The following is a 27,512-nucleotide window of genomic DNA, read 5'->3' on the forward strand; positions in this document are numbered from 1 at the left end:
GTCTATCACGTGTTTACTGGACAAACTTCTTCACATTCACGCCTTCGTTCCGATATTGCCACCATTCTGAGGAGTGCGTAGGCACCAGCCGCTCTGCTCAAATCAGCTTAAAACGCTACTTCATCTCTTTCGCTCCTACCTTCATACCTTCAGACCTTCAGAGCGCCCCCCGGGCAACAGCAACAGCGAACATCAAACATAGTCCCCAGCAGGCACAGATCGTTCTACGGGCGCCGTTTCACCACCGTGTACTCCCCGTTTAGGGAGCATGTGCCGCCATTTTGTGTTCGCGAGAAGCGCTGATGTTCCACTCGGGGTCCGGAGCTGTCTAAACAATCCTGCTCACACTCGATCCTTCCTGAGCATTTTCTTTCTGTCACAGCTCCCAGCAGCCATTACCGAGTCCATCGGGTGACCTTACACCCGTCCGCCGACACTCAGGGCAATCGCGTGATCTCCTCGCCTGCCTCATTCCCCGCAGCCACCGGGCGGACAGTCGGAGCCTCAGTAACCCCGCTTCCTCGCACCAAAAACCTCCAGGCTGCTCTTGAAATGTTCCCCTCACATTCCGGTCGCCAAATCCACGCCGTGAAACGGCGCCGGAGCCACAAAACACGTTCCTCTGCCCTCAAATAGTATCTGCACGGGCGGAGAGAATCACCAAGCCGCCATCTCTCTCTCTGCGTCCAAACCACGCCCCCCTAATCTACAGATTTTAAATAAAAAAATATCTCTTGCTCAAAAGGATCAAAATATGCTAAAATCGCAGTGACGTGTTACTGTGCAGTGGAAAGCCCTACGCCAAAGTTAGCTGGTCACCATTCAGTTGCTTATTGCTGTATTTGCATGTTAAATGGCTACTAATGAGGTAAAACCTTTACTCAGAGAGTGTTTGCATGTGCAGCAAGCATAGGTAATGCATCGGTTTCGCCTATGTAATGAATAAAGAGCTGTTTTCATCAATCATCGTCCGGGAGAAGGAAAGAGCTCCCTGACAGATAACACGGAAGTGGATAGGGTATGGCGCAGCAGCCAGAGCTGCTGACTCGGCAGTGCCGTGCAACATCCTGTGATTCTATGCAAATCACTTAATCTCTCCAGGTGATAAATTGTTATGTAAATATGCTGCAATAGTAAAAGGTAAAACTTTATGAAAATATAGTTCCACCAAAGTGGATGTTAACAGTATTTCGGCAGTGGGAAACTGACAAGAAAAGCAGACAAGGAACAAGAATTGGTAAAAGCCGGAAAATAAGCTACAGCCTACAGAAACGGAAGAAAGGTAAGTGGCACGCACATAAACCAATGAGAAGCTAGGGAAGAGAGAAGGCGGGTTGTAAGTTCCTTTTAAGCTTAAATTATAAACAATAGATTTCTCGCAGGTGAAACCTAAAATTGACACAATTATGAAGAAATATTACCACAAAATTTGCATTATTATGTTGCATAGTTTGCCTTTTTATTGATAGTTAATTTACCTCATCCTGGCACATAATTTGGTCCTGTCCTGCTACATTATTCCAGTGGCCATGACTATTGCACTCATATAAATCCAGTCCTGCCTACCATTCATGCCACTATATTACCACGAGGAGGCATCACCTTCCACCTCAATGGAGCAGAAAAAGCTGGTGGGAGTTTGTCTTTATTCAAAAGGAGTCCCTTGAGAGCATATTGATCACTTCATCAAAATAGTCATCATTTTAATGCCCAAAAGAGATTACACGCATGACACCTAAATCATTGCATATGCATCTAAAATAAAGCCTCTACACGGGATGTGATTTTTATAAAGAAACATTACACGTGAATCTCTAAACTTCTCCTATTGAATTGGTTTGGTCACTTCTTCATTCCTTTCAAACTCCTGCCATTAAAGCAGTATCCCCAAGCTAAACCAGAGAACAATGGTAAACTCTAGAGTCCTCAAACACAGCTGGTATTGACAAAATCAATTTTACTGACTTTAACGAATGTAAAAACGGTTATGCACAAATGTGCAAAGACTATTTGTGCTGTGTGTCAGTGCAACCTATCTTTTTCTCTACCTGTTTTAAACTTGCAGGGCTCTTGTCATTTATTTGCAAAGCCTGTGGTGCTGGTGCCATGCAGCACTATAGGCTTGTGAAGTAAATATTAAAGCACAAACATAGAAGGCACAGAAAGAGGCTCATATATTATGTATGCACATCTGCCTGTTATGTTAAATGTTAAAAGGGTTTTGTAAAGCGCTCATACACCGGTTGGTTTCATGGCGATGATTCTAGGAAATGCCGAGCCTGGTGGCAGTTTTCTCGAAGGCCTGGATGTACAGCCATGTTTTGAGGGATTTTCTGAATCTCAATAAATCAGTACTTGTCCTGATTTCCAGGGGAATGGAATTCCATAGTCTGGGAGCCAGAGTTGCAAACCTGCATCCCCCTTGTCGCTTCAGCTTGAAGGTAGGGATTGCCAGAAGTTGTAGGTGAGCCGAGCGGAGGTTGCTTGAAGGGGTGCACCATGATATAAGACTGTCTATGAATTTAGAGCTCCGGCCATGCAGGGATTTAAACACCAGACAGCCAACTTTGAATGCGCAGCGTTCAGGAATAGGGAGCCAGTGCGGCTTCCTCAGGAGGGGGAGGAATGTTGCCACCTAGTTTGTTGGTAAATCAGTCTGGCCGCTTGATTCTGTACCATCTGTAACCGTTTTGTAAGAAAGAGTGGCATACCGAGATAGGCTGCGTTGGCGTAGTCTAGGTGTAATAGAACCATGGCTGGTTCAAGACCTGTATCAAAGCTGCTTGGTTGAATAGCCTATATTGTTATGCAGCTGGAAGAAACAGGTGGAAATCACAGAGCCTACATGTGTCTTTAGAGATAGCTCATTGTTTATTGTGACACCAAGGCTTTTGGCTGAAGAGGAGGGGGTTGGGGGGAGTCCTAGTTCTTTTGGCCAATAGTATGGGCCCCAGAAGTTGTGACTACCACCCGGCAGGACTAGTTCAGTCTTGCCTGGGTTTAGTTTTAAGTGATTGCAGTCCATCCAGTGACGTATAAACAGCATGGTAGACTGAAAGTCAGAGACTGATTGGAGAGAGTTGTTGATCGTGAACAATAATTATAGGTCATTGGCATAGTTAAAGGTGGCCACTTTCCTTTCATTCAGGGACCTTATCAATGGGAGAAGGTAAAGGTTGAACAAGTGAGGGGAGAGCGAGGAGCCCTGTGGCACCCCACACGTGGTTGTGAATTTGGGAGCCGTGAACTGGGCTATACAGACTGCCTGGGAGGGATATTCCAGAAAGGAGTTGATCCAGCTGAGGGCTGAGCCTGGATGCCTGCCTCCCTGACACAGTCCTCCAAGATACCATGATCGACCGTGTTAAAGGCAGCCGAGAGATCTAACAACACCAGGGCCTGAGGAGTACCACTGTCGGCCTTCTCTCGTAGGGAGTCCAATACAGACAGTATTACCGTCTCCGTAGAGTGGGCAGGATGGAATCCAGCTTGGTGTGGGTCACGGAAATTGGTTTGTTCCATAAAATTGGACAGACATTTCGCCACATGGGCCTCCAGCACCTTAGCCAGGTACGGGAGCAAGGAGTTAGGGCGGTAATTCGACAACATCTGGGGGTCAGCCACAGGTTTCTTCAAGAGGGGAACCACAATTGCCTCTTTGAAGGCTTTAAGGGCACAGCGAGGAGAGCGAGGTCTGGACCCGGGAGGGCAGTGAGGACATCGTTTAGGATGTGTGGAGGACAGCAGTCCATGGGGGATCCAGATTTGACTTTGGACAGAAGGTTGTGGAAGGTCTGGGTGTCGATGGCCAGAAAAGATTCAAAGGAGTAGGAGTTCCCAGGCATAGGAGGGGATGTTTCCTGAGATGTGTTTGTGGGGATACTGGCTTTAATGGAGGAGATTTTTTCAATAAAAAAGTTATTCAAGGAGTCGCAGAGGGCTTGAGAGGGTATGGGTCTATTTAGGACTCTGTCTGGGTTGGACAATTCATCTACAATTGTAAAGATTTCCTTAGATCGATTATTAGAGGTTAGGATTCTAGAGGAGAAGTGTGCAGCTTTAGCCATTGAGATAACCTTTTTATATTCCCTTATGGCCGTTAGGTAGGTGAGTTTTTCTTTTAGTGAGTAGTTCTGTCTCCACTTCCTTTCCAGTTGGCGGAGGGCAAGTTTTTGTAATTTTAATTCAGGGGAGAACCATCTCTGAGCCTCAAAGCGGCGAGTCAGTCTTCTTTTTTTGAGTGGGGCATGTTTGTTGCTGGCCGCTAGTAGCCAAGCTGAAATAGTTTCCTCCTGGAGTTTAACATCAGATATGGAGTTTGGGACTGTGTTGGCCAGTGTGGTGCAGAAATCCTTTTTATCAATGATGTTCCATTTTCTCGCCAATCCCCCCCACCGTTTAATGGGGTTTTTACCCGTGGTAGTGTTCCGTAAGGTGAATTTTATCAGGTAATGGTCTGACCATATACACAGTGATATTGAGAGTGCGGACACTACCAGGTTGATGGTCCAGATTTGGTCCAGAATGTGCCCCTTAGTATGTGTGGCTGAGGATACCTGTTGAGCAAAATTCAAATTAATAATTCAGTCAGCTCGGCAGATTGCGGCCCTCCTTGTGTGTCGTTGGCCCAGTAGTTGAAGTAACCTACCGGAAAGATTCTAGTGTGATTAGTTACCAAATTGGCAACTTGTTCGCCCAATGAATGAGGAAATAGGGGCATGTGCTGCGGGGGTCTGTAGAGTAGAACACATATGAGCAGGGCGGAGTTGGATTCTAGTTTGATGACAGCATTATCTACTGTGGGGAGGCAGAGTGGGGTAAGAGCAGTGAATTTAAGATCCTGGCAGATGGTGGCCGCTACTCCAATGCCCATTTTGCCTGGCGGTCGGTTAGTTTGAAGGATGTAATACTCGTTAGGTAGCGCCACTAAGATGCCGGGTGAAGATTCGTGGGTGAGCCAGGTTTCGGTAAGCAGAAGGATGTTAGGCTTTTCTGAGTCTAGAAGTGTGAAGATGTCGAGCTGGCGCCTGACTAAGGAGCATGTATTTAAATAATAAATTGATAGTGCGGAGCACCTGTGTTTTTGCTGTTGCCGGATGGTGTGGTGTATAGGCTGAGTAACCTTAGGGAACGGTTTCCGTAGCAGTAGGATTGTGTTATGGTTCAGGCTTGCGCTGGTGGCAGGGTTAAGTGTGTATAAGGTAGAGTGAAGCTGTCTTAGTTCTTGGGAGGAGTACGTGAGGGGTTGGGCATGGTAACTGGCCCTGGGCTCAGATGGGCTTGGACCGGAGCAGACGGGCTTGCCTTTGGCGCGCCCACTGCATGCGTCCGCTGTGCTCCCACGCTGCAGCCGGCATTTATGCCAGGTGACTGCCTAAGCTCCTCCCATCGCCCTTCGTGATTGGTTGCCCCAGAGGAGAGAAACCAGGAAGCAGGAAGCAGCTGGGGAGCCTGAGACGGCAAGAAGTTTGGTACGTGGGTGTGGTAACGGAGCCACCCGGCCCGTTACAGCACGCTACTCACGCATCCACGCACCCGGAGGGCGGGCACGCCCTACGGTATAAATAAAAGGGCGCGAGACCGCTCGAGGTCTTCGGCCCACTCCAGTAACCCCTGCTGTTGTGTCCTTCTGTGTCCTGCCCCCACCTAGGCCTCACCACCCCCTTATCTGCCACCCCAACACCACATTGGCGACGAGGGCGGAGCCTACCCGCGCCTCGCCTCTCCGGCGCTCATCGCACTTGCCTGGGGGTGCCCGGCGCTCTCCGCAGAGGCGGAACAGGGAGGACCTCGCCGCGCGCGCGTCCTCGCGCTGGAAGACTCGAAGCCGGTCCTTGGCAGGTGAGCTCCGTCGGAGGGGAACATCGACCCTCGTGAGCTGCCTGGGCGTCTGGGGGCTTTGGCTGGCCTGGATTCTGCCGGTAAAGGCCCCGACAGCCGGTTGCTGCAGGGGGCGTCCTCAGCAGTGCCTGAGGGAAGTAAACGGACAATAAAGCAGTCACACACAAAAAAAAAAAAAAAGGAAGAACACAGATCGGTGGGGGAAGCAGGTCTCGCCTACGCGTATGAGCAGCACCATCAGCAGGTCTCGCCCACGCGCAGCTCCAGCAGGTCTCGCCTACGGGCAACACTTTCAGCAGCACAGGTCTCGCCCACGCGCAGCACCAGCAGAGGGAAAGTAGGTCTCGCCTGGATACCAGCCAAGCAGCCACGGTTGGAGAACGGGCGCAGTGAGAGGTGCCGAACATGTCGGGCCCTGCCGCCAGTGGTAGTGGCACGGCGCAACCGCCTCAGCAGGCAGCCGCGCTGCCCGCGGTCGCCGCGCAGCCCGCGGCCGCCGCGCCTGGACACGGGGCGGTGGCCCCGCTGCCGCCGTTCAGCGAACTGTCAGACCCCTCCACGGCGGCGGTGCGGTGGCGCTCGTGGATCGGACGGCTGGAGCACTACTTTGTCGGAGTGCGGGAGACGGACAACACGGTCAAGAGATCTCTCCTCATGTGCTACGGGGGCGAAGAACTGTATGACCTTTTCGAAACTCTACCGGACAGGGGGAACGACGACGACTATGCGGGCGCCATAAGGGCCCTGAACCGCCACTTTGATCCCCAAACGAACCCCGATTTCGAGTGGTTTAAGCTGCGCCAGGCGCGACAGGAAGAAAATGAAAGCATTGACGTCTTCTATGCACGCCTGCGGAAACTCTCCCTGTCCTGTGAGCTGCCAGACCAAAGGGCGGAGATCCGGGCCCAGCTCATTCAAGGGTGCAGATCGGTCCCGCTGCGGCGTCTCATCCTGCGGGAGCCAGGCATCTCCCTCGACAACATCCTGGTCCTAGGCCGGTCTCACGAGCTGTCCAATGCTCGAGCGGATGCAATGGAGGCGGCCCTCAACCGGCCTGCGGCTGCCCAGAAGCCGCCAGCGATCAAGGAAGAGAGAGTGGACGCGCTGCAGAAGCGACCGACCAATCAGCGAGGAGCCGCAAGGGCTCCGCAGGGCAGCACATGTGGCAACTGCGGCCTAGGTCACCCACCCGGCGGCCGGTGCGTCGCCATGGGACAAACATGTCTGAAGTGCGGCCGAGCGAACCACTTTGCGAAGGTCTGCAGGAGCAGCCGCAGGGGGCGCGGAGGCGCTTCCGGCCCACGTGGGGCTCCGGCGCGCGTACACCAACTGACGGTGGAAGAATCCGCCGCCCTGCGCGAAAACTCCACGCCACAGTTCGAGGGAGATGGGGAAGAAGAAGAGGAAGTGTTCTTCGTGTCGTTTGTAGGCCGGGAAGGCACGAAGAGAAGACCGCCGCCCATGTGTGACATCCTGGTGGCCGGGTCCCCGGTGAGTGCTCTCATCGACACGGGGGCGTCGGTGAACGTCATGGACAGCTGCCAGTATGAAAGGTTGTCGCCACGGCCACCCCTGAGACCCTCCAAAGCCCTCATCTACACGTACGACAGTGACCGGCCACTGTCCCTGCGAGGGGTGATTGATGTTGAAGTCGTCAGCGAAGGCCGGAAGTTGGCCACGACCTTCCACGTGGCGGAAGGTAAGAGGGGCACCCTGCTGAGCTGCCACACCGCCGAAGATCTGGCGCTGGTATTCTTCGCAAATCAGGTGCACGAGCTGCATGCAAGGGAGATACTGAAGGACTTTCCGATGCTGTTTCAAGGTCTAGGATGCCTACGCGGAAAGCAGTTCAGACTACACGTGGACCCGACGGTCCGGCCCATGGCGCTGCGTCACCGGAGAATACCATTCCTCCTGCGACCACAGGTAGAAGAGGAGTTGCAAAAATTGGAAGACTTGGGGGTGATTGAGAAGGTATCGGGTCCGACCCCGTGGGTGTCCCCCCTGGTCGTGGCGCCCAAACCCAAGCAGCCCGGCGCCATCCGACTGTGCGTAGACATGCGCCTCCCAAACAAGGGGTGATTGAGAAGGTATCGGGTCCGACCCCGTGGGTGTCCCCCCTGGTCGTGGCGCCCAAACCCAAGCAGCCCGGCGCCATCCGACTGTGCGTAGACATGCGCCTCCCAAACAAGGCGGTCAAGCGCGAAAGACACCTCACGCCCACCATGGACGACATTGTGGCCGACCTCAACGGCGCGCAGTGGTTCACGAAATTGGACCTCAACGCGGGGTACCACCAGCTTGAACTCCACCCCGACAGCCGCAACATAACCACCTTCTCCACCCACGTTGGCCTGCGGAGGTATAAGCGGCTGAGCTTCGGGATCTCGTCAGCGGCCGAAGTTTTCCAAAACGCCATACGGGAGACTCTCTCGGGTCTCCAGGGAGTCATCAACCTAAGTGACGACATTCTGGTGTTCTCGCGAACTCTGGAAGAACACCATCGGCATCTGCGTGACACGCTACAGCGGCTAGCGGACAGTGGACTCACCCTGCACGAGGCCAAGTGCTCCTTCTACCAGGAGTCGGTCGAATTCTTCGGTTACATCTTCTCGAGGGACGGCCTGAGGGTGGATCCGAAGAAAGCGGTAGCGATCCGCGCTGCTCCGAGGCCCACATCGGCCACCGAGGTCAGGAGTTTCCTGGGGATGGCAACCTACTGCGGGCGGTTCATTCCCAATCTGGCGTCCCTGTCGGAGCCGCTCCGGCTTCTCACAAAGAGTGGTCACCCGTGGGCCTGGACGGCCAAGGAAGATATGGCGTTCCAAGCGGTCAAGGACGCGCTGATCGATGACAAGGTGATGGCGTACTTCAGGCCCCACCGGCGGACAGAGGTAGTGGTGGACGCGAGCCCCGTGGGGCTGGGCGCGGTCCTGATGCAGGAGACGGAGGCGAAAGAATGGGTCCCGACCGCGTATGCCAGCAGGGCTCTGACGGCTACGGAGATGAGGTACGCGCAGATCGAGCGGGAGGCGCTGGCCATCAAGTGGGCCTGCCAACACTTCCATCTCTACCTGTATGGGCACGACTTCCGGGTGGTCACCGACCACAAGCCCCTGGTTCCGCTTTTCGCTGGCACGGCGAGGCTAGGGCCCCCGAGGATTGAGAGATGGGCAGTCCAGCTACAAGCGTACCGATTTGAGGTCGTGTTCCGACCCGGAGCCAGCAACCCAGCGGACTTCCTGTCCCGCCACCCGGAGCCGGTGCGCCCTGATCAGGCGGATGAGGCGGAAACGGAGGAGTTCGTCCGACTAGTGTCGCAAGCTGCATGCCCGGTGGCACTCACGTTGGAAGACATCGGCAAAGCCACGGAACTGGACGACTGCCTCGTGAAGGTGAAGCGCACGCTGGCGACCCACCACTGGCGGAACTTCCTGGATGGAGTGCAGGCCCTCACCGAAGAGGAGAAAGTGTATCGACAGCAGGTGTGGAACGCGAGGAGTGAACTCAGCGAGGGGCCGCACGGCGTGGTCCTGCGAGGAGCAACCATCGTCATCCCGATGAGTCTCCAAGGAGAGGTGGTCAGGTTGGCACACCAAGGGCATCAAGGCATCTCCAAGACCAAGGCAAGGCTGCGGAGCAAGGTGTGGTTCCCGCGGATGGACGCGCTGGTTGAGGAAGCCATCCGCAGCTGTCACTCGTGCAACATCACGGGGGGGGAGCCGACGCCTCACCCAGTGATCACGGAGGAGCCCTGTCTGGAACCCTGGTCCAAGCTGAGCATAGACTTTGGGTCGTTCCCGGATGGGCGACACACCTTAGTGGTGGTGGACTCACACTCCAAGTTCCCGGTGGTGGAAGTAGTGTCGTCTACGGCGTTCAGCCAGGTGCGAGCGGCGCTTGATCGCATATTTGCCATGATGGGCCTGCCGGAGGAAGTCCGATCGGACAACGGGCCCCCGTTCCAAGGGCGAGAGTTCCAGGAATACCTTGCGGCTCGGGGAGTCAGACACAGGAAGATTACCCCGCAGTGGCCCCAGGCGAATGGGGAGGTGGAGCGTTTCATGCGCACGATGAACCGGGCGCTGAGAATTGGAGTCGAGCAAGGAGAAGATGCGGATCAGTGCCTCTCACAGTTCCTAAGTGCCTACCGGCGGACCCCCCACTGTACCACCAGGTGTGCGCCAGCGCACCTTCTGTTCAAGAAGGCCCCCAGGGACAATATCCCGGCGAGTCATGTGTGGCTGCCCACGCCGCTAGACCAAGAGGCGGCGCAAGGGAGGAGGCGGACCTCCAACGAGAAAGCCAGTCTGAAGAGGAGAGCCCGGGGGAGGAGTCTCCAGGTGGGGGACGGGGTCATCCTGAAGGACCGATACCCGAACTGGAAGTATCGTACCCCGTTTGAACCGGAGGTGTGGGAAGTGACCGGAGTGCGGGGCACCATGGTGTCCGCCAGGAGAGGGACACGGACAGTAACGCGAAATGCGTCTTGGTTCAAACGAATAACATCTGGCGTCCCCGAGACCGACCCGGAGGAGGAAGAGTTGGAAGCCCCGGAGGGGTGCGGCTCACCAGGAACGCCGGCGAGCCCATCGCAGAGCGCAACCCCACTGCCCGGGGCGGGCGATCGAGAAAGCGGGCCCTCTGCCGAGACAGCGGTGCCCAGTGTCTGTGGGGCAGGAGGTACAGGCCGAGGAGACGCTCCCCGGAGCCGACCATATGGACTTCGGCCAAACCCGGCCCCAAGTAAGAGACTGAGAGACTTTGCGTGGTGTGCACAAGAACTGAATGGTTTGGCGATAAATGATCTCTGTATCTGAAAGATTGGAGGGATGTGGTAACGGAGCCACCCGGCCCGTTACAGCACGCTACTCACGCATCCACGCACCCGGAGGGCGGGCACGCCCTACGGTATAAATAAAAGGGCGCGAGACCGCTCGAGGTCTTCGGCCCACTCCAGTAACCCCTGCTGTTGTGTCCTTCTGTGTCCTGCCCCCACCTAGGCCTCACCACCCCCTTATCTGCCACCCCAACACCACAGTGGGTATTTTTAAAAATACATAATCAAATTCATACAGTTGAAAAGTTTAAAAGATTAAAAAAGATCCTTTGAGTAATGAGATAACTGTTTTACCGGGTAGCGGCACCTTCCTAGACTGACTGTTTGTGCACGAGGATGATGCCACCCTACAGCAGCAGGCGGGTGATACTGCATCTTCTGCACAACTCTGGCGCAGCTTGCAGACAGTAGGTTCAGATCTCAGTAGAGATGGCTCAACCTTTCATCTTCGGGAGGCTAGTAGGTTCAGATCTCAGTAGAGATGGCTCAACCTTTCATCTTCGGGAGGCTAGTAGGTGCCATTGAGCTGGCAATTTCTGACTCTTTTCATTTATGGTCCTCCCAATGTTTAAGATTGAATATTAAACTGTTATTGCAATACAAATTATTATCTATTATGCACACACTCAAATATAGTACATGTTGGCACAATTTCATGCCGTCTCGATCACCTATAGCCCAAAAAGCTTTTTGTGTCAATATATAAGGTTTTGTATGTGACCTGTTTAGGTCTAGTCTGGCTTTCAGCGCTGGGAGGCCTCTTCGCCGAGGCAGCCATGCGCTTTATAAGTATTTTAATCTAATCTAATCTAACCTGTTTCAATTCTGGAGAGCTCCTTTTCATCTGCAAGGATGTAGGTGTGAGTACTTTGGTGCACGTGCTCCAATTGTGTCTGCTCTGTGGAGGCTACAGAAGAAAAAACATCTTACAACTCTCCCCCATCCCTTGTTTTTCACACCCTTAAAACCTCATACTTCTGACAAAACATGCATCCAACCCGCCATTAAGGGCTGCAGGTATCAGCTCTCAGAATGGCTCCTGGGTGCGTTTGTCCACTTACTCCCTATCCACGGCTGCTCGGTCTGTGTATGAGGCTAGGTTGTGACGTAGTTTGTCTGCACTGCACATCGTTCACATAGTGCTGTGTCTTTATCAGAGAAGTGGAAAGTTGGATGGCCCTGCGGGGCGTGAACCTTGAAAAGTTCTGAAAGGGAAGAGAGGCAACTCTTTTGCCCTTTTCTGCAGTGAGAGAGAATTCCTGCTGCTGCGGAAGGGTGCAAAAAGCAGGGGGTAGGCAGTGCCACTCTGCAGAACTTCCCTGTCCCTCCCTGCGTGGAGCCCTCACAGTACCGAGTCTCACCTTACCCTGCACTGTCCCCTATTACTAGGGCATTCCCCTGCATGTCCCTGCATTGTACATTTGCAGTCATTGCCCCCCGCCTCCTGCCACTGGAGAAGCACATATATGCCTCTGCTGCGCACTGCCCCCCCCCCCCCCCCCTGCACCCTTGGATTCCCTGTCTCCTCACCAGTGGAACTGTCCTCTGTATCCTCACACTACCAAGACACTATATACTACCACCATTGTGCACTGTCCCCTATTACTAGGGCATTCCCCTGCATGTCCCTGCATTGTACATTTGCAGTCATTGCCCCCCCCCCCCCGCCTCCTGCCACTGGAGAAGCACATATATGCCTCTGCTGCGCACTGCCCCCCCTGCACCCTTGGATTCCCTGTCTCCTCACCAGTGGAACTGTCCTCTGTATCCTCACACTACCAAGACACTATATACTACCACCATTGTGTTCCTGTAGCTTAGTCATGCCCTATAGAGACAGTGACACGATGATTCCAGTTAATGCGTATAATTTAGGACCTCATATGTAAGTGTTTAGATGGTTGCAAGCCCTCTGATTCGTTAAATCAGATGGTTTGTGAACATCAAAACCCCCTTTTTAAATGCATTAAACCGATTTACCAATTCGTAAAAGGTTTTCCGAATCATTAAGTGGCTTTCGCAATCCATTAGGAATCACTACTTGTAAGTGGCGTGTTAAGGGCGTCCCATCCAAATGCTGATTCTTTTTTGAATGAATTATTGATTTGTGATCGAAATCTGGTCTCAAAACTTTAGTATTTTACTACCAACTCAAAGGAGGTGGTAATCTATTTCGCAAACATTTTTGTCTTTGTAAATGTTGACAAAAGCGTTTCTTAGGAGTAGCCAGTGATCCTTGGCAACATTGCCTACGCCTAAAAATGTTTGTATAACTTTTCATATTCAGATTGCGACCCACTGCGATTCTGTATCTTGTCAACTGATCTATTAGGCAACAGGTCAATTTCGAAATACCAATGCATTTGGTAGAAGTCAGTTTGCAAAGTGCGGCCACTTTTGATGGATCCATTTTAGTGAATTACAAATAAGAAATCACAACTTGCGAATAGTCATTAGTACCTAAGATTTCATAGCTGTAACCTTTGTACATATGGCCCATAGGGTAAACATAATTTACAATGAAGTCAACACAACGCATGCCATTACAACACAGTCATTACAATGACCGTGTTGTTATATCCCGTACCATTACAACACAAGTCGGTACAATGACTTGCTGTAGGGGGCAGAAGGTGTTGGATTTAAAATCCAACACCTTCCCTACTGTTGCACAGACTGGAGTTGGAATAGTAAATTATACTATCCCATACACTAGAGCCCCCCCCACCGCAAGTTGTCTTAATGACTTACGTTGTAATGGTATGCTTTGTAAACACGTGCGTTATAACATGTCCTATACGGCCCATCGTGGTGCAGGTTGGCCCTTCATTGGGACATCTTATGATTGGAAATCCTGCTTGGAGTAGCGGCCATGGTTCACTTCACTTTCACATCGAAACAACTTGATGGAGGTCTAAGTCTTTCCCTGACTTTACCAAGAGTCATGATCCAAACTTTGTTCGACACCGATGGTGAAGTTAAATCTTTACCCAATTCTCAGTTTGTATTGTTCATTAAATGCAGCAGTGTATCCTATTAAACGCCTTTCGAGGTAATTTCAATATTCTTTCCCTTAAACGTGTTCCATTTATTTCCCCACCACTTACATCAGCTGCGAACCGACCACCTACTCCTCTTTTAATGGCTTGAGACTACAGCTGCCTCTCCAGTCCTATACAAACTTTTGTAACTCATTTTTCTTTTAAGAGTCTGCCATTAGGGGAATTGTGACCAGACTACACTGAGTAGGGTTCTTCATTTATCTCTGATATAATCCCCTAAGATTCACAAATGCTTCTCCAGCTCATTTTAATTGTTTGGAATTAGGATTTACAACTGTTTACAACAATTTTTCACTGTATTGAATATTTGAAAGAAATGTATTTCCCCCCCCAGACATCTTCCCAAAGCCAGTATCCCATGGTGAGTGGATCAGTGAAGTTAATTTTAAAATGACAATAAAATTAACTGCGATTTTGAATTTAGATCGGCTAGTTGAACATCCTATTAAGAATTATTTAATGGTTTATTAATCTACTTCTTTATGAAGTAGAAACAGTTTTAACTCTGGGGAATATGTATAAGAAAGTGGTGCGGCGCAGGTTAGCTCCAAAATTGCTAACGCCGTGCTTGGTTATTTTAGAAATGCAGGGATGAGCCGTATTTACAATAATGCATCCCACCCCTGCATTTCTGCCTGCGCTGGCGCAAATTGCAGCTGCCTCGCACCAACACAGGCACCCTTGCACCACAGTGCAAGGGTGCCTGTGTTAAGGGAATTATTGTTTATGTGCAGGAAGGTGTCCCTTCCTGCACATAAACAATCCAGAAAGGCGATTTGTAACTTCTATGTGTGCTGCATTGTGCATTGTCATTTTTTTAAAATGATTGTTTATATGCAGGAAGGGACACCTTCATGCACATAAACAATCATTCATGGCAATTTGCAGTTTCTATTTGTGCTGTATTATGTGTGGTGCACAATCCAGCACACATAGAAACAGAAAATACGAGGAGAAATAAAGCATTTCTCCTTGTTGCGCCATGTTAAGACCAGGTTTTTCCTGGTCTTTATTTTTGCGCTGCCTCATATCTACACCACCCTTGTAAAAATCAATGGGTGAACGCCCACCACAATACCCATTACCCACTCCTTTCACATTAAAGTATAGTGTGAAAGGGGGCCTTATTTACAGGGCGGCGTTATGCTGCTTTGTGAATAAGGTGAAGGGTTTATCGCCAGAAGAAAGTTATTAAAAGTGACGTTTCTGTGGTGATAGGGACTTGTTATGCCCCTCTGCCTCAAGAGACGTACAGCAAGTAAGGTCTATATAGAAGTTATGTTTCAGTTCTTTTTACAATATATTCTCACTTAGGTAATGATTTGGGATGGAGCATCTTAATCTGTGAGAAACCTGCACACATTTTTTGTAATGTTTTAATGTTATTTATTGTTTTCACAGTGCGTAATACCTGTGCCTTTCGCTGTGCTTAATATAGCATTACAGACTTTTAGAGTGGGTATTATTGAGAGATAATTGACCACACGAGTTTAGGGTTCTGATTTGAAGAAAAGGGACTCTAGTGATGCTGAGGGGTAATTACCCACACTTGCTTTGCTTTAAATATTGGTTTATTACACATTAAGAATACATTCAAACACATAGTGCAATATATTAAAACTACACATATTATAAATACAAAGTTGATGTAACAGGAAATGTCTAAAACATTGTGCACACGTTTCAAGAACGTTGAAACAAACAATGCACCAGCAAGAGTGCACAGTATAGTTACCAATAAACAACCTTTTGCGGTGCGTAATCCTCAGGTACTCCTAACTGGCAATAAAAAGATGTGTAAATACAAAAAGAGTATGCAGTTCCTGACAAGAAATGACAGGTTGTGTAAACGAATAATTGTTTGTTTAATATCTAGAAAGAGGAGGGAATTCCTCTTTTCAGAATTAGGACCCTCACACACCCAGCCAGCTAGGTGTCATGCTTCATCATTGGATCTGCTCCTCGTTGGGTCGACACTGCCGTACCCAACGTGCACCTATGAAGGGGCTCTTTAGCAGAGATCTTTTATTCCTTGCCATAAGGTGCAGTGCGTGTGAGGGGCCTAGTGAGTGTAGATGTCAAGGAAGATGAGGTTAAAATAGGAGGTGGGGGTTCAATCAGAACAATTTTAATGAGTGTGGCTCCTCTCCTAATTATAAATAAGTGTGGCACGCCCCTGAAATAGTGTTATAGGGTGGTCGACCTTGAATCTGAAGGACAGGGTTCGAGTCTCGGCAATGACGCTGAACATCCTGTGATTCTGGGCAAATCACTTAATCTCCCGTGCCTAACAAAAATGAATGTGTCCCAATGTAACGCAGCTGGTGCTATGTAAGGTGCTCTGATACCCGATTCGGGTCAAGTCCGCGCTATTTAAAACTCTATAAAAAAAATTGGAAAAAATTTTAAAATTAGGGTCAACATTTCTCATCTATTTGTTCCAGCAGGTGATGGCACTGTAAGGATTAGTACCCTGTAAATGCGAAGGGAAGGGTAATTAAATGAAACACAACACAAACGTAAAGGCAGGGAAAACATAGTCGCCCCACCTGTCACAATGGCCCGAGATTCAGGGGGCACCATCAATCCGAGGTGTCCGAGTAAGTATTGCGTCCCGTAGTACGCTGTACAGGGTGGGGCTGTATCAAGAAAGGCTCACGCATGTCAGTGTGGCGTGCAACAGTGCAGTCCGGATCAGCACACAGAAAGGTGCACCGGGAAGGGCTGTCAAAGAGCCTCGTAAGCGTGCTCTCTGTGGTAAAAGCAACTCTGCAGTTATAAGGCGCACTACCGCCATGACATGGGGTTCCAAAATATCACCGCCGGTGGCACAATAGAACGCTTGAGTGTTACGCGTTATTTTAACCTTTTGTCCTGCTCTTTAAGAGACTATGACAAATTGTCGGAAGGTATACACTTATTTTCCGTTGTGTCTCACTAATATCATGAGATACTACAACTCCCATGATTCCTTTTACGTCATATGCGCCATAACGTCATTCTGACCGCGCCGACTGCCGCCTACCAATCAGTGCCTCTGACAACATGAAGGTACAAAAACACGGCTCCTTCGTATTACTATCGCAAAAGCCGGGAACCGAAGCCAAGTAGGTGTGCACACGGGGCAGGACTCTTGACGAAGTAAGTGACGGATAGGCATTTTTGAGATCCATTGCCATCGTTCTCATTCCGTGTTCCTCCAGTTGGGGAATACGTGGGTGAAGATACGCGTCTTTTGGTAAAAACCACTTACCCTGTTTACCCACATTTCCCTTAACCTCCTGGGGTCATAACTTTAGGGTTTGACTATAGAGCTACCCCTAGATGCTTTACGGTCCCCTGAGATACAGAAACCATTCAAGAATTGGGTAAGGGAATTTTCGTTGAATTTTAATGCACAAACCTTGATGAGGAGGGTTAATGATATATGAACATGACTAAGATTACCGTTATTTTCACAAACACGGTATGAGTGTGGAGCGAGTGTGAGGCATGGAGTGTGTTACTAGTGAATATATAGACTTACTGACAGGAAATTTTGTCAGTCTTTTGAGTGCAATTGCCACCCCACCAATCATCTATCACGTAATAGTTTTATGTGAAGATATGGACGTGAGTGGCACATGTTTGGAAGAAATTGATAACCACTATGTCATAGACACAATTTGGCACGTGTGGTTCTTTAATCACTTCCACAGCACGCAATGTGGGATACAGTATTACAGAAATACTATGACATTACCGTACAAATGTATGTTGTTCTGTTTTTGTTCTGTTTTTCTTCGTTGTTTGTTCTTCTCTTTACAGATGGAGTTTAACACATTATTGATAAATAATCAATGACTTAAACAAGGAGCAGCTACTCTGCCCTTGCACCACGTACAGGATAGGGAACTCCCACCTTTCCTGTCTCCTAGGGAGGCCCAACCTTGCCCTGAAGAAAGTTCAGGACCTTTACGGCCACTATAGGACTGAAACATGTTGGCACTAGGGTCTTAGGACCATAAGACTCCCAATAATACCCAATATTTGTTTTTTAGTTACCCAGATAGACCCAAGAATAAAGGGATACCGGGGATCTATCTGAGGTATTTTAACTTATTCAGCCCCCCAGGTCAAAAACTTCTAACAAGAGCTCCCAACACTGTGGTTGAGCCCACCCCGACTTTTAGGCGTCGGGGTGACCCGATGATGAAGCATGACACCACTAGGGTGTGTGAGGGTAAATAAACAAAAAGGAAGACTTTCCTTGCTCACCTTACGGTGAAGATAGAAGTATTTACCTTATCTAAATCCTTCACATCTCTCCCCACTGAAGTGCACCCATATCAACCATGGTTGATTTGTTAGAGTAATTTAAGTGATTAATTGACTATAAATAGGAGGAGTTACTCTAACTCTGTAACCTCTCTACCCTTCCAGGTATTGAAAAAAAGCTTTTTTCATCTAACCTTTAATGTGTACATATGATTAGCGCAGCGCACAGCTGTAGGGTTTATTAACAGAGACTATCTGTAATACAACTCACTATCTATTTTTCTGATATCCCTCATTTGCATTAACACTCATTTCACGCTCCCAACAAGTAACAACAAGACTCCCTCCTTTCTTTCAACGAAATAACAAGGATAGAGTAGTTCACCTATCCGTACAAATATGGCAGAACAGTTGGGTATTGGCTATTCAGATGACATAGCATCTGCCATCTTAGCAGGACCTTCACTACTACCAGACACGAACATCAGTCAGAACCTCTCCCAGGCCCAGAATTGGGATGAGCTAAAAGAATTAAAGCGTAACCAAATGAAAATTTTGTTACATGGAGCCATTATGACAGAGTACCTCAGAGGAAATACAGCACCGACGGGATTACTCGTTACTAATGCACCAAGGATCTTTCTTGAAGACCCTCAGTTTAAGAAGGAATGGTCTCTAATCGCGTGGAGATGCTCACGCGATTGGCTTATTTTAATTATTAATACAGCCAAACGCCTAGCAGATGCTCTATTGATCAAAATCAAAATAAGTGAGGATTCACTGATGACTGAGATAAAACTATCCTTATACAAGAAAAAACTTGAGGAAGTGAATAAAGAGATAAGTGAACATAAAGATTATCTCATGCAAAGCAAAATCAATAAACTACAAAAAGACCTAAAAAAGTTCAGTCACGAAAAGGTATACCCTTATATCCGAGACGACTATAAAGGTCAAGAGAATTCGGACTCAGGATCTATATATAGTGAACAGACGGTATCATCGGACTCTGATTACGACAACTGGTCTAGTGATGGATCAAATAAAAGCTGGCGAGGCAGGGGCAGAAGACCACGAAGAGGCAACTATAATCAAAGATATGGAAACCAGCAGATGTACCCCTGGCCCGCCCCTTTTGGACCAATCCCATTCCATGGCCCTGCCCAATTCCCTATGGGTCCTTACTATCAACCCGACTTCAACCAACGTTTTTTAGGACAGGGCGGCAGGAGAGGCAGACGTGGAAGAAGAGGGAACAAAAGAGTCCAGTGGGAGGAAGATCGGAGCTCCATGAACACACGGAGCAACACCAGGGACCAACAACCAGGAACGAGCAACATGAGAGACTAGTGGTAAATCTGACAGATATCACCCTCACTACAGATGAAGAAACAGTACTAGAAAAGGGCCTAGGATTTGTACCTACATCAAACTTGGACAAATTCCGTTTACGTTGTGAATTGGGAGACTTCTTCCGGAAGATCCGCCTAAAAACATTTTTTAGGGACAAAGAGGACCCACAGGAGGACAAAACCCATACGGATTTAAGGTGCAAATCTACTTTTTATCCCCCAACCAACATGATGCCCCCGGAGGTACTCGCCTTTGAAGAAGCTGTGACGAAGGAGGTAGAACTACTCCAAACCAGGAAAAATACATTCAACAACCTGAGCAAGAGAGAACGAGAGGCCTTGACCACCCTTCAATCCAGGACGGATATAATTATAAAACCGGCGGACAAATGTGGAGCCACGGTTATCCAAAGCACTAGTGCCTATAGGACTGCATGTATGAATTTACTAGCAGATACTAGGTACTATAAAAAGATCAATAGAGATCCCACACAACGGATAAAAACGACTATCTCTACGCTGACAGCAAATGCTTTAGACAAAGAGTGGATTACCAAGAAGGAACATGACTTCTTGAATCAGGAGGATCCAAGAATACCCTTATTCTATACTATCCCGAAAATACATAAAGGGAAAATACCACCGCCAGGCAGACCAATTGTCTCTGGGATAGGGTCCATCCTTGAACCTCTATCCAAATACACAGATTGGTTCCTACGACCCCTTGTAACTAAGATCAAATCCTATGTACAGGATACCAAACATCTATTCAACCGACTGGATAAAATACAATATAATCCAGATAAGAACATACTTGTAAGCCTCGACGTTGAGGCGCTATATACAAACATTCCTCAAGCTGAGAGTATTAGGGTAGTTGAAGAGATCCTCAAACAAGAAGAATGGCCATGGGCGGCACCAATTGAATGGATCACCACCCTTATCCATCTGGCACTCACTGAGAACTTCTTTAAGTTTGAAAACCAGATATATCTTCAAACCCACGGCACATCGATGGGCAGTACATTCGCCCCGAGCTTGGCCTGTCTATATGTTGGACACTTTGAAGATCAACACATATGGACACAGAATCCTTTCTCTGCCAACATACGATGTTGGTATAGATACATTGATGACGTTTTTCTGATCTGGGAAGGAGATACGGCTGGTCTGGAAACCTTTAAGACATGGATCAACAGTTTGAATCCCCACCTCCACTTCACAATGACAATGAACAAAGAAAGAATATCCTTTCTAGATGTAATCTTCACAGCTAGTGAAGGTACTCTTAAGAACTCTCTGTTTACTAAAGCTACAGATAAGAACAGCCTACTTAGGTTTGATAGCGCACATCCACGCTCGCTTAGGGAAAATCTACCTGTAGGTCAGTTTTTAAGGGTTCGGAGAAACTGTTCGGATCTTGATACATACAAAAAGGAAGCAGCTATCCTCACTAACAAACTCAAACAAAAAAAGTACCCGATTAAGATCATAGATAGAGCAAACAAGTGAGCCCGTAATACACCAAGAGAGGCCCTGTTGGAGACACATGTAAAAAAACACTCTGACCAATTGATATGTGTTACAACATATAATACATCTTCCAATGACCTAAAGAAGATAATAAACAAAAAGTGGTCCATTTTGACCTCTAATACAATATCTTTTGAGAAACCCATGTTCTCATTCAAAAAGAACACAAGTCTGAGAGATGTACCGGTACATACTGACACATACACACCAAAAACTACCAATCAACTAACTCTTTGGAGAACGCCTCAGGTGACTGGACACTACCCATGTGGCTCATGTGTAGCATGTCCATTTACTGAACATACCAAAACAATAGAATTAGGATTAAACTCTCCATGGGAACAGAGATCACATACTAATTGTAACTCTGAAGCAGTGGTCTATATGATCAAGTGCCCATGCGACCTAATGTATATTGGAATGACAAGTCGAAAAGTAAAAGTGCGCATCAGTGAACACAGGAGTACAATAAGACGTGCAATAACAGCAACGAAACTGACTGCACACTACAATGAAAAAAAACACAAGGACACAGAGATCAGGTGGACCATTATAGAAAAAATCAAACATGTAAATAACCTTCAACGCAAACTTCTGGAGCGTGAACAACGTTGGGTTCACCGTTTAAAAACTCATGAAAGGGGCCTAAATGACTACATTCCTTGGAATCAACTAAATAGATGAAGATAATGGGTCCAATTACGACTAGGCCCTATGTCTGTGTGTTAAGATGCCCCCTAAAATTATTTATCCAATTTAGGCACCTTAAACAGGATGGCCATACTAGTGTTGATTCACTTCCAAAATAGCAGTACTAGAATACACCCCCTTTTTCTGGCTTAACCATCTGTCCTGTATGAAGGGAATATGAATACGACCACCGTATATCCTATGGCGTCGTGTCAGTCCCGATATGAGGAAAATAACTGCCATTGAGAACTACGATCCAAACAGTTGCTACAACACTCCCCTAAGGGCTATCCCTATGGGACAAGTGAGGAGTGATAATAAATATCAATGAACTTGGTGTATCAAAAGATCTTTCAAAAATTGGGTAATTACAATTCCCACAATCCTTGGAACATAAAATTAATAATAGTCCCGGTTCAATACATCTACTTAGGTTCACCTACAGTGTGAACCTACAAAGTACCACTATTATAGCCTCATTTTCAAAATTTCGAACCTGCGTGTGTTCCAATGAAATAAACAGTTGTGCTCAAAATAACATTGTCATCTGTCGGAGAAGCATTATAATAAAAACACACTTTGCCTCCCACAACTTACTCATACAGTACAATAGTTCCAAAATTGGATAACTACAATTCCCACAATCCTTGTAACATAATATTAGCAAGAGTCCCGGTTCGATACATCTACTTAGGTTCACGTATAGTGTGAGCCGACTAATTACCATTAGTACCGATTCATTCTTCAAAAGTTCGAATCTGTGAATGTTGTAATGAAATAAACAGTTGCGTTTAAAATTACGTAGTCATCTGTCGGAGAAGCGCAATAAATAAAATAAATAAAAAAACACTGTGCCTCCGATAACTCACTCTTTAAGCACAATAGATTGAATCTAACGCTTGAGTGTTACGCGTTATTTTAACCTTTTGTCCTGCTCTTTAAGAGACTATGACAAATTGTCGGAAGGTATACACTTATTTTCCGTTGTGTCTCACTAATATCATGAGATACTACAACTCCCATGATTCCTTTTACGTCATATGCGCCATAACGTCATTCTGACCGCGCCGACTGCCGCCTACCAATCAGTGCCTCTGACAACATGAAGGTACAAAAACACGGCTCCTTCGTATTACTATCGCAAAAGCCGGGAACCGAAGCCAAGTAGGTGTGCACACGGGGCAGGACTCTTGACGAAGTAAGTGACGGATAGGCATTTTTGAGATCCATTGCCATCGTTCTCATTCCGTGTTCCTCCAGTTGGGGAATACGTGGTTGAAGATACGCGTCTTTTGGTAAAAACCACTTACCCTGTTTACCCACATTTCCCTTGACCTCCTGGGGTCATAACTTTAGGGTTTGACTATAGAGCTACCCCTAGAGCTTTACGGTCCCCTGAGATACAGAAACCATTCAAGAATTGGGTAAGGGAATTTTCGTTGAATTTTAATGCACAAACCTTGATGAGGAGGGTTAATGATATATGAACATGACTAAGATTACCGTTATTTTCACAAACACGTTATGAGTGTGGAGCGAGTGTGAGGCATGGAGTGTGTTACTAGTGAATATATAGACTTACTGACAGGAAATTCTGTCAGTCTTTTGAGTGCAATTGCCACCCCACCAATCATCTATCACGTAATAGTTTTATGTGAAGATATGGACGTGAGTGGCACATGTTTGGAAGAAATTGATAACCACTATGTCATAGACACAATTTGGCACGTGTGGTTCTTTAATCACTTCCACAGCACGCAATGTGGGATACAGTATTACAGAAATACTATGACATTACCATACAAATGTATGTTGTTTTGTTTTTGTTCTGTTTTTCTTCGTTGTTTGTTCTTCTCTTTACAGATGGAGTTTAACACATTATTGATAAATAATCAATGACTTAAACAAGGAGCAGCTACTCTGCCCTTGCACCACGTACAGGATAGGGAACTCCCACCTTTCCTGTCTCCTAGGGAGGCCCAACCTTGCCCTGAAGAAAGTCCAGGACCTTTACGGCCACTATAGGACTGAAACATGTTGGCACTAGGGTCTTAGGACCATAAGACTCCCAATAAGACCCAATATTTGTTTTTTAGTTACCCAGATAGACCCAAGAATAAAGGGATACCGGGGATCTATCTGAGGTATTTTAACTTATTCAGCCCCCCAGGTCAAAAACTTCTAACAAGAGCTCCCAACACTGTGGTTGAGCCCACCCCGACTTTTAGGCGTCGGGGTGACCCGATGATGAAGCATGACACCACTAGGGTGTGTGAGGGTAAATAAACAAAAAGGAAGACTTTCCTTGCTCACCTTACGGTGAAGATAGAAGTATTTACCTTATCTAAATCCTTCACATCTCTCCCCACTGAAGTGCACCCATATCAACCATGGTTGATTTGTTAGAGTAATTTAAGTGATTAATTGACTATAAATAGGAGGAGTTACTCTAACTCTGTAACCTCTCTACCCTTCCAGGTACTGAAAAAAAGATTTTTCATCTAACCTTTAATGTGTACATACAATAGAAGGTTTATCATGTAAGAGTGATCCAACACCGGGGGTGTACCTATTAAGTCTTCCAATGTTTGTGTAACATCTTGCACGTGCAATTCCTTATGGAGAATTGATTTGTGTTCGTCGTAATTGCAGAAACGACACACACTTTGAAAGACACGCTCAGGCAACCCTACAACGTCTTAAAAATAGGGGATATAAAGATCAAGTCGTAAATTTGGCACTAGAAAAAGCTAAACATGTAAAGAGGGCTGATTTTCTAAAATCCAAAGTAAGAGGAATACCTCCTAAACAGGAGCGCCTGGCCTTTATCACCACACATTCACAGTTAAATCAGAATGTGTACAAGATATTACACAAACATTGGAATATCTTAATAGGTACACCCGGTGTTGGCTCATTCTTACAGGATAAACCTTCTATTACATACAAAAGATCAGGAACTTTAAGAGAAGCTTTATGTCCCAGTTACACGGCAATAAGACCGAACATCACTGAAATGTGGCTTAAACGTCCTAAAGGTTTTTTTGTGTGTGGAAACTGTAATGTATGTCAGATGGGTTTGAACAAGACCACTCGTTTCTCATATAACAATCAATACTTATATGAGATTAAACATTTCTTGAACTGTCAATCAACATATGTGATCTATGTGATTATTTGCAATTGTTCAAAAATATATGTTGGAAGTACAGTGAGACAACTATGGGTACGAATTCAAGAGCATCGAAGAGCATGCTCTAACAATGATGGCACAAGCGCACTTGGAGTCCATGACTGTAAGTCTGATATACCCAAATCCAAATTTAAATTTCATGCAATTGATCAAGGTCTTCCTGATAGACGAGGAGGAAACAGGGAGTTGCGTCTTAGACAACTTGAGGCATTTTGGATTTGTAAATTAAGAGAGATTACATCAGGCTTAAATTCCGATAATGAGATGCATTATTTATTGTAATGAGTATTCCTGATTTCTCCTCACATCGTGTACTGTGAAGAAATGTACAATGATATCATTTTTTTGGATAATTATTGATTTACTTTTCCCCTTATATAATACAATCTGTTTATAGGGTTGAGTCTACTGATATTTTACTGATTCGATATTTCTGTTCTGCCTTCGTTCACTTTTTTCTTAGGAACATTCTTAAAAAGTTATGATAAATGTATATATGCTTAATGTATCACCATTATGTATTGTCATGATCACGTTATGTATGTAATAATATAAGTGTGATCAATGGACTCACAATGAGGGGCTTAATCTCATTCATATACAATGAAAGCACATATGGATTACTGTTAATGACTGTCTTGATCGATATATGGACGAAAATGACATGTTACACGTTGACTCTCAATCATTGTTAATATGCTGGTTTTAGGAATATTTCTAATAATGAAACATTTTTCTAATTCGTTTTCACTTAGGTGACACTATATATATATATTTTTATTATTCTTTTTTCTTTCATATGAAATGGCTTTTAAATTTGGTAGAAAGATTGGTTGCGCAGTATATCCGCCTCAAATTGTGGTTGTGGTACATACACACACACGTTTTTGGTGCTTCCATTCAGTATTTTTGGTTAAAACATACGTGTGTGATGATACAATGGCTAAAACTTTACCGTTTTTATGAAAGACATTATTCCTGAAAAATATATTGACTGCTGTACACATAATTCTTTAAAATAGGAATAATGTCTATTGGTATCTTTTTTATACACATAACACGGTGTTTCAAGTTATGACTATGTTTGATCTATAAAGTTTTGTTGAAACACATCGAGCCCGTAACGTGTATCGGATCAGCCAAGACACGCACTAGTTGTTTTGACGAACAGCACGTGAGCGGGGGAAGTGAGGATGGACGTCCAATTAGATTGCTTTATAATAAGTCACGTGGATTTAGACTCGTTTCCGCTTCATGTTTGAAGGCTGTCAGCGGGTCGAGGGATGAGGGGCTCGGCGTCAGTTATGGAGTAACTTTTAAGTAAGTATTTTTTGAGACGGGTGTTCGGCTGGAATGGAGCTAAAATGATTCAGCGCTACTATCACAGCCCGCCATGCTGGCATCCTTTTTAAACTTCTATATACGTATGAAGCACGCCCCCCCCCCCACTTGTTCCGCTCGTTTGGCTCTAATATTGTGTGCTCTTTTAATAACAATCAGCGTTTGCTTGGCTTACTGTTTTCTGACGGTTGTTCGGCTCGAATGTAGTCGAAATGGTCTAACACTATGATCTTGGTTCACATGTTGGTATTCCGTTTAGACATCTACATATGTAGGAAGCACGTCCCCCCTCCCCCCGTCCCGTTTTTTCTGTTTGGTCGACATTTAATATTGTCGTGTGCTCTTTTAGTAATAATCAGCGTTTGTTTGGCTCACTGTCTGTTGAAGCATTATCAACATGATGCTATTTACATTGCGTCTAATAGCATGTTTGTTTGTTTTCTTATCATATCTGCTTAGGATGTGTAGCTTTTTACTCTTGGATTTAAGAGTTAAACACCATGTTGTTTCTGCCATACTGTATTATCAGAATATAGCTGAGATATTGATGGGTTTATAGATTGTAGTGTAGATTTAAGGGTATATGGATATAACTAACATTGTTTAGATACATATTGGGTTAGTGACATACTACAATGAATTAATAAATAATTTTTTTTAAAAATTCATAGTGCTCAGAAAATTCACCAATCGTAGTGAATGTTCGTGAGTGTTCTAAACATTTGCATTCTAAAACGCGATTTGTGGACTAAATAAGGTCACAGGTAAATGCAGGTGGACAATACGATTATACACCTTTAGTTAATTTTGTATTCGCATTGCAATTCAGAGGTATTCATTAGTTTGTTTATTACAGCTTTTTGTGGAACACTTACCTCAAAATTGGGATTAACTGAAGAATTCCTTCTCTTGTAATATTGGAAATTAAAGAAGAACTGTCGTATGATTGCGAAGGTATTGCTGAATTACTCTTTACTATGATGAGTTGGTGTTTGTGTTCATGGAAATAAGGTCATATCATGGATATGATACATGTATTATTACTTATATATTTTCTTAGCAAATCAAATAGCGATCGTGGCACTTCAGTGATTTGCACAAGATTGGACTATTTTCTAATTTTGGTGAGACTTCCATGTGGTTATGTTTTCTTTTGGGTTTTATGGATTCACATCCTAGTTTGTCTGTACGTTAATTGCGTCAGAACATGTGTAGGTGTGGTGAGATGTTTTTAATTATTCAAATTCATTTTGTATTGTCTTTCTGGCAACCAATCTCTTTGAATTTTTGGTTTATACATCGGGCTTTATCTGGTTCCTTTTTAAGTTTTCACTTGGTGGTTTTAATTTTGTTTTCTCCTATTTTTTGAATTAATTTTCTCATTTGGGTCTTCATTGGTTTTT

The 27,512-nt window shown here is 46.2% G+C and overlaps 1 long non-coding RNA gene across 1 annotated transcript; it reads left to right on the plus strand.

Moving 5' to 3' along the window:
- Window positions 1-5,425: 5,425 nt before the first annotated feature.
- Window positions 5,426-27,218, plus strand: LOC146797430 (uncharacterized). Its single transcript, XR_014968989.1, has 3 exons — window positions 5,426-5,471; window positions 26,966-27,063; window positions 27,170-27,218. It is a non-coding gene; the product is annotated as an uncharacterized LOC146797430 (long non-coding RNA).
- The last annotated feature ends 294 nt before the right edge of the window (window positions 27,219-27,512 follow it).

This window comes from Triturus cristatus, chromosome 9 (assembly GCF_964204655.1).
Source record: "Triturus cristatus chromosome 9, aTriCri1.1, whole genome shotgun sequence".
Classification (NCBI taxonomy): domain Eukaryota; kingdom Metazoa; phylum Chordata; class Amphibia; order Caudata; family Salamandridae; genus Triturus; species Triturus cristatus.